We start from the raw sequence: 8,369 nt of genomic DNA, 5'->3' as shown, positions 1-8,369 counted from the left end.
CATATATGGCCACTGTGAGTTCAGAAGTTGATGGTTTTGCCTCAATTTCACAGATATATCACACCTCCAACATGCTGCTAGGGTTAGGGTTGGGTTAGGGTTAGCGTTGTCCATTGACATTATATTCCAACAAAACTATGCGACACGCTACAGAAAAAGTAGAGTAAAAACTCTTTTTGAGGCACTACAGAATTCATTAAAACTTTTAAGTCAAGCATAAATGTAAAGTATGACTACATGAGCTGTGTATACTGAGAATGTTTTTGCCAATTTCCTTCATCACTTGTCTTGCCTGTTGATTGGTCATGGGTGGAGTGAAGATTTCTGTCACAATGGATGGTTTTAATGAATCGTGGTTTTAAGGGATGTGAAACAATGCCAGGACAAACTGTGCATGTCTGAAACATGTAATTAGCATCAACAATTTAATTCATCATCACCCTGTTGTTGCCTAAACTCAACCATGTGTAATTTCTGCAGTTTTCACACAATCCTTTCTTGTTAGAGTCTCATCATATTCGAATTGCACCCACACATCAGCTCTCTCTGAGTTTATGCTCTTTTTTATTCAATGTTTTTGAGACTGAGTGGCTTGTGAAATTAAGTTTCAGAGATAAAGAGAAAGGGAGAGAGAGAAATCACTGTCCAGATTATTTTTTATGCGGATCCACAGTATGGCGATCAGGTCACTGACTCTTCCCTCAACTTCGTTATGTGAATTAGCGGGTTAGTGAGCCACAGCAGTCCAATGGTCTTTCATCTGCTCAACAAAAGCTGCATCGCTGACAGCCAGAACATTAGTAGATCTGCCAGAGCGGCTGTGCATGGGGTTTTGTCATTGCCGGCCCACTAAAATAGGTTTTCTCGCTGGGGGTGTAAGGTGTCAGTCCCTTTGCTAAATACATTGTATGCCATGCATATCTGCAATGTAACCTCCTATGATAACTTGCTAATAAAAAAATGGCATGCACAATTAGAGCTCACAAATGATGATCCAATAAAGTCAGAGTGAAAAGTACACATATATTATCCACAGCAGAGTAATAACGATGATGAGAAGAGGCCAACATTTTAATACAGCCGAGATAATAAAGCATTAATGTAATAAATTATATATTCTAACATGGGTGGGTAGAATGCTTGCCATCATGTATTTTTTTTTTCTCACCTCAGAGTAAACACAACACAATCAAAGCTGTGAAAGTACTGGCCAGCTAAAATATTGGTGAAAACAACTGAGCAGAGCAGCCAAATTCAAGAGGAAAACATCTCAATTGGGTTGATAGCATGGGCAATCAATGGACAGGAGTTTGTTTGGTGAGGTAACCAAGGAAATACATCATTTCCTGCTTTCAGAGAAACTAGACCGGCTTTACACAACATTTCCAATTGGGCAAAAACAAACTATTCATCTTGAATAGATTTAGTGTGAGGGAATCAGCTGCAGGCATGTGATATCCCTGAAATTGCTTTGTTTTGAGGGTGTATTTCCCACTGGCTTACACACCTCAGCCAATGCACGAGTTGTGTAACGTTTGATTTGTCCGACATCGAAGACCGCAATGAGAGATTTTCCCTGAATTGAAAAAATGGTACCACTGATTGAAAATAAAACAGTATCTCACTGAAATGAGGAAAACATGCATTTCACGTCTGTTTACTTTAGTTACCCCCTATTTGTTTTTCATTTTAAGGTTAAAATGTGTTCACAATCACTGCAGCAAGAAGTGATAATACGTATATTCTTCTACAGCTTTGACAGGGTACAATTTACATGCATACAAACACAATAAGAGGTTACTTTGTTACACCTTGTTTCTGTTTCCCTGGATTGATTTGATGTACTGAGAGAAAGAGGTTATTTAAGATCATTCTTCTTTGGTATTTTAGGCCTTTGTTTGACAGGACAGTTACCCAGGTGCCCCAACACTATATTTATAAAGTCAAAATGTTAAAACTCAAAGTGAAACAAAGTGCCACTTGCCTATTTGCTCGCGATGGAATTTGAGCCTTTCTGAACTCTATCTTGGTTTTATATTTGCAGTAACTTCTCCTTGTTTCTATACTGGAAAATCCAAGTGGCTGTGGCTATATCTTTGTTTCTTAGTCCAATATTTTGGCTGTTTGTTGAGAATATGCTCATTGCTGAACAGCAGACGGTAACTACAACTTCATGTCTACGTTCCAATTTCCAATTAAAAGTCACTGCTAATTTCACCCAATATTCCCAAAAAGGTTGACATATTGGGTGTAACTCCAGGAGGCACCAAGGAAAGACCTAACATCTATTTGTATTTGTTAAGAAATCCTGCTAGCAGCCACCATTAAGTGTATAACAATTAGGTGGTGCTGTCCAATGTGCACCATGTGTGTCCAAATTTGGAGACTATCATTGTTTTAGGCAAACTGGGAGAAACATGGTTTTCACAGGATGGTGCAAAAGCCCAAATGTATAAATGAGAGAAGTGCTGGAATGGTTAGTGCAATGAGTTTATTCATTACATTTTATACAGAATGAAACCTTCTTCTCCTCAGACCCCGACGTACATGCATAAACCCCCCTTTCTTATAATATGTTATGTATTTATAGCTTGAAAAATGCAATGGCAGCTGGAACTGACAGTAACGTGAAATGTTATTGAAATTGCACTGCACTTTATAAAATGCTTAAATCAAAAGAAAAGTACAAAAGAAAAGCCGGAAATCATGGACTGCATTACTGTGACCTTATACATCATACATTATATGAGTTAACTACTGCTTTTAATATGCTTGTATTACTAAACCAGCTGTCTGAAACAAAACCATGTAGGCCAATGCTGTTGGTTATGGCTTTCTCTGCTCCTATTTAGAAAAGAGTTTGCATGTTTCTAAATAACGTTTTCTTTTAGGTCAATACCAGACTGCCACTGAAATCCTGACCCTGCCTTTAGGGATTTGCTGCTTGTATTTTAAACCTAACTTATAATTCCTGCACTTATTTTCTATTTTAAAATAACTGTGTTTATTTTAATCTAATTAATTTGTTTCCCAGTTTAACATGTTGCCTCATTATTGTGGAACAGCCACTCACATCCCCCTCTCTCCTCTGTAATGCCTTTATTATAATAATGTAAACAACATTATGTAAACCACTTAAGAAAAACACAGCGCCTTGGAAATGTCTGCTGTGGAACTTATCGTTCAATATAATTAAATTGTGATCACATTCTAACCTGAAGGCAGGCACACCAACACATCTGACTTGTCTAATACCTGTGACACTCACAATTGCCTATGTTGTTTTGAGATTAATAATATTGTGTAAAGTTGGCTGATTAGCATGCCAAGTCAGATCTATATAATGCGACACAAGCTGTCAAATTTACTGTATGCAGGGCTAATCATCTTCAGGCAAACATGTCCGCTTAAAAGTGTTACTTTGACTTGCCAAGATGTTGTGTGTGGGTGTTGTCTCTCTTCTGTCATTGTATTTACTCTATGACTCTAAATATTAAATATGGATAATAATTTATCCTCAATAGGAGATGGAACTTTACATACAAACTGCTACATCTCAGTAGTTGGCTTATGATGAGATGGTTAGCTTTAGATATTAGATATAGAAGGCTTAGTGAACAAGATAAGAGATTGGCAGACTGGCAGAAACCATTGATTATGGCAACTTAAGTGACCAGTCAGGTCATATTTGCCTTTAATTTGCGAAAACGTCACATCTGACCAAATTAGTTACAATTAGTTCAATTTAAAAGATGTTTTTGCAATATAATAACATCATAACACCGCAGGCTTTGCTTTATTTGCGAGGAAAATAGGACTCCCCTTAGGACAGAGATATTAGCTTGAATAAGAAATCCAGGTAAACAGAGTATGCATTGATGAAGTTGCATGGATTAAGTTTTGCTAAAGTGAGCTCTCTTGCATCACACTAATCTTGTGCATGCCAAAAGGATTGTATAGATAAGACCTTGGGCTTTGCTTTATTTACATAAGTTCTGATTTTTGATTCTTTAGGAGTAGAAAAAGTACCTGATGCTGTGAAATAACTTGGGTAATCTACTGCCTAAAGCCATTTCTTTTCTCATATGAACTCCACACAGTGTCCAGCAAGTTTCAGGTAGTGACCGAAGTTGCCCTTTCTTATGTAGCATGCAACAGGAGATTGTCCATCCTAGATGCATTCTCACTTACTGGAAATATGCCGTCTGGTTTAGGCAAGGGTTGGCACCTGAGTATAGCGTGCACGATGCAGGACATGATACATAGCTGTCACGTAGCTGGTTCATAATTTGGTCATAAACAACAGTCTCTTGCCGTTCCGTTAATTTGTCTGACGAATTCGAACAGACGTTACTAATTCACGTTGTCTCTCCAGCTAGACATTTCTGTTGGCATCTTTGTGTAAATGACCCGTTGGATGTTTTTTTTTCTCGCTCGCTGTGAATTCCATCGACAACGACCTGCCCTGTCCACACATGGGCCTAATTGGACGTTATACAGACTTTGAACTCTAGAGCTGGCAGGGTAACGTCTGTTTAGTGTCTGATCCAACTGATTCGGACATTTACATTCTCACATACAGCTCCACTGGTTAATTACTACATACATTTCTTTAGCAATGAATGTAGGAGGGCTTCAGTTCGTGAGGACTGGGTGCTGTACTATGTAATGTCTTTGGAGGCTGACTACTTCTTGTTATGCATGTTACTGCTCAAGAACAGACAAGACTGTTGATGAAGGGAGTTTGAAGGTTTGAACCAAGTTTCGGCAGGCATGGAGACATCAGGATTAGACTGATGAGACAATAATCAGGCACCAGGTATGCTTTAACTTTGAGAGGAAAGACAACTATACTTTGGCTGCAGGCTGTCTAAACTTAGCTTAGTATTCTGATTGTAACGTGGTGAAGGCAGGAATGTGATGAGGGATATGCTGATTAGGTGTCAATCACAGTGTGGCGCTGATGACTAGTAACCAGTTGGATCAGGCGTGCATTGTGATTACGCTATATTGCAACAATTCCTCTAACCTAAATAACAAATGGACTTTCGAATCTTCCGATTGTCCTTATGAATCTGCCTCTAAGATGACACTGCTCACCACAGTCTTCCAAGAAATGAAGTGTTTTTTCATCAACCACCTTTCTGGTTAAGGTTTGGTTAAGTTTAGGCAACTGAAACTACTTAGCTATGGTTATGAAAAGGTCTGACCAATGTCACATTTGGTATGAGACAAAATGTGCAACAGTGTTTTTCGAAAGATTTGTTGACCTAACCAAGGTCTCAAACTATCTCATAGAGAGAACTGAAAATACATGCCTTTTTCTTCTAAGTCATTATTTGCACACTCGCATTATTTAGGGTGCTTGGCAAGAAAGAAAGTCATGACCATGATGTGGCGTTGGCCATGGTTCAAGTGAATCTTGTATTTCTGTTGGTCTCAAAAGAATCAAAACTACCGTGTTTCAGAATACAAAATATCTTTCAACAGAAAAGGTCACTACACATCCTGAGATCCTTCAATTATTCACTAATTATCCAGATTAATTCAGCTGACTTAATGCCACCCTGTTTGACACTGTATCAACTTGACTACCTGTTTGCATTTTAGCAGTTCACACTTGAATAATTAAAGACCCTTCCTGCACAACTCCCAGAATGTCCAGATTCTCATTCCACTGGGATGAAGCCCAGACATGTGGCTTGATGTCAGGTTATACCTGTAGGATCATTCCCCTGATGGCAGGTTACCTCGTGGCTGAGAAATATGCCCCGTCTCTCAGTATGGTCTATGCGCAGTAACAATTCTCTGATGTTGAGGTCTGAGTAAAAACAGCTTCAACACAGACTTTCCTTTCTTTTTTACAGGGAAACATGCAGCCTGGGGCCTGAAGCCTTGTTATTTTTACAGAAATATTTCAACCTTGCTGGTGTAAGTGTGCAAGATGACTTTAAAAGCCATAAATCAGACTTGTCTTTCCTTGGGTATGGCAAACAAGAGTAGCAAATTCTCTGTCTTTCAGCATCAAATTTCCACAGCACTCAATACTAATAATATGAAAATCACCGGTTACACTTTACTTGAAGGTATCTACATTAGAGTGACATGACACTGTCATGAACGAGTCATAAACATTATAAACAAGTCATAAACGTTTATGACATAACGCTTGTGTCATTCGGTTTTTGTCATGACAAGTTATGGTTGGGGGTTCATGTGTCAGGACTGTGTCATGACAGTGTCATGTGTTCGTGACTGTGTCATGTCACTCTTATGTAGATACCTTCAAGTAAAGTGTTACCAAATCATCTTACATGACTGGTCTCTGACATGGTCAAAGTGTCATTCAATACCAAATGAAAGGAAAATTCTTAAAGATATCACATTTTACCCCCTATCTCCTTTGCCACTGTGGTTTCTTGTCTTCCTTTCAGTCGCCTGGTTGTAGCTGGAGAACTGACTGAGTTTGAAATTGTCATCTCAGGGAAGATAATGGAAAACCCATGGGAGTCCTACTGAAGCCTGGAGACAATGCAGTCTGCACCTCACACGTCAACCTTTAGTGAGACTGCACTGTTCTCTTTTATCTTTTCAGCTGAGCTCCAAGGCCATTGAACAGAAGGAACAGAAAGAAGATACTCATAGAACAATTTGTGACTTAACTCGCAATCAAATCTTAGGGGCAACTACACAGAAGCCCCCGGTGTTTTATCTTTTAAGAAGCAAAGACGACACAGACATTTGCTGATATTTTAAGGTATGATTGACCCTTAAGAACTAAAGCAGTTATTTTGACACATGCCCTGCTCAATTTGTTGTTTTATGAGGTATTTTCCTAATTTCCCTTGGTAGCTGGCCAAATTTGAATTAGATGATCGAATGCAGACATTTCTACTGAAGCTATTAAAATGTTTCATCTGCGTAAACCATCAACTGTAAATATCAGATTATCTGTTAAAGAGCAAAAGCCTCTTTTTGCACTTGCAATTTTTAACCTGTAAAAATACAGGGCAGTGTTTAATGCGATCAAAGAGCAAGTCGTTATTAATTGCTATGCAAAGGTCTCCTCAAAAAGCCACAGTGATGTGCGGCCATAATATGTTGCATTTAGTCACAGAAACACAGCAGTTTGTCAGCTGTTTGGCTGGAAATAACTTCACGCAATAAATACTGCAGGTTGAGAGTTAATTCCATCATTAAGGAATAAATTTATAATTTTAATAACATTTCTTAATTATTAAAATGATGGGGTCTCAAATGGAAGCCACTACTCAGTTGACAAATCCAATAATGCGTAAAAAATAATGGTTTATCTCCATAATGGGAGACCAAATACGGTAGAACCTCAACACAGGTGATGATATAGTTAAGATCACAAACACCTACAATGACAGCAACGTATTACACAAGCCTTTTTAACTTAATAAAGAGCACATTGATTTGTGATTGATTCCCCAGTGGGTGTGGGAGAAGGAGTAGATAGGTTTAAGCTGAGCTGATTGGATGATGCAAGCTAAAGGAGTTCTGTCTTCTTGTTGCGAATTAAAGCGGAAGAGGGCTAATTCGTCAATGAAGTCGTCATCCTGATTGAACTTTCACTAAGCCTACTATAACAGTGTAAGGATATTCACAGGTGGATTTTCCTTTAAGCACTTAGAGGGTGTTCTTATCCGGAGCGAATTACAATTAGAGCAGATAGGGGTTCATCGTCTTACTCAAGCACTACGCTGATGATTGAGCAGAGATGGGCCTTCTCGGCTCCCACAGAGATTGAACCTGCGACCTCTTGCTTATGAGATGGTCTCTCTTAACACTGAAGCACCCTGCAGAGTGAAGTAAAGCAGTGTGCCTTATAGCTAAACCACTTAATTCAACCTTTCATATCATTCCCATCCTTCCCATATTCAACCCAGCACGATCCTTACATTTTAACAGCCACTGGCTCGCTCATTTTGTGGCGAGAAATCTCAGGGAACATTCATGACTTATCCATTTCATAAACAAACACAATTCCAAACAGCTGCTCAGAAAAGGCTACTCAGACACTTCCATCCCCAACCCCCTTTACAGTCCTTACTGCTCGCCTAATTGGTAATCCGAACTCCAAGTGTCATTTGGTCAAGCTCAAGATTCAAATCTACAATTAGCCTATGACTGGCTTTCACGAGACATGAAAGAGCTCCAGAGAGCTCTGCCAGCAAGCTCAGGGTGACGTTCCAACGCTCTCGCTCTTTTAACACAACAATACCAGGTGGGAGTCGAATACCAACGAATCTTTCCAGCTCTCTCCCTAGCATGAAACAGAGACGTAATTGTTTACTCTGTGTGCACAGTCGGATGGCTAGGAGGGCTTATCCATATTATGTAGT

This window comes from Perca flavescens, chromosome 22, assembly GCF_004354835.1.
Source record: "Perca flavescens isolate YP-PL-M2 chromosome 22, PFLA_1.0, whole genome shotgun sequence".
In the NCBI taxonomy this organism is placed as follows: domain Eukaryota; kingdom Metazoa; phylum Chordata; class Actinopteri; order Perciformes; family Percidae; genus Perca; species Perca flavescens.
This window is presented reverse-complemented; position numbering follows the sequence as displayed.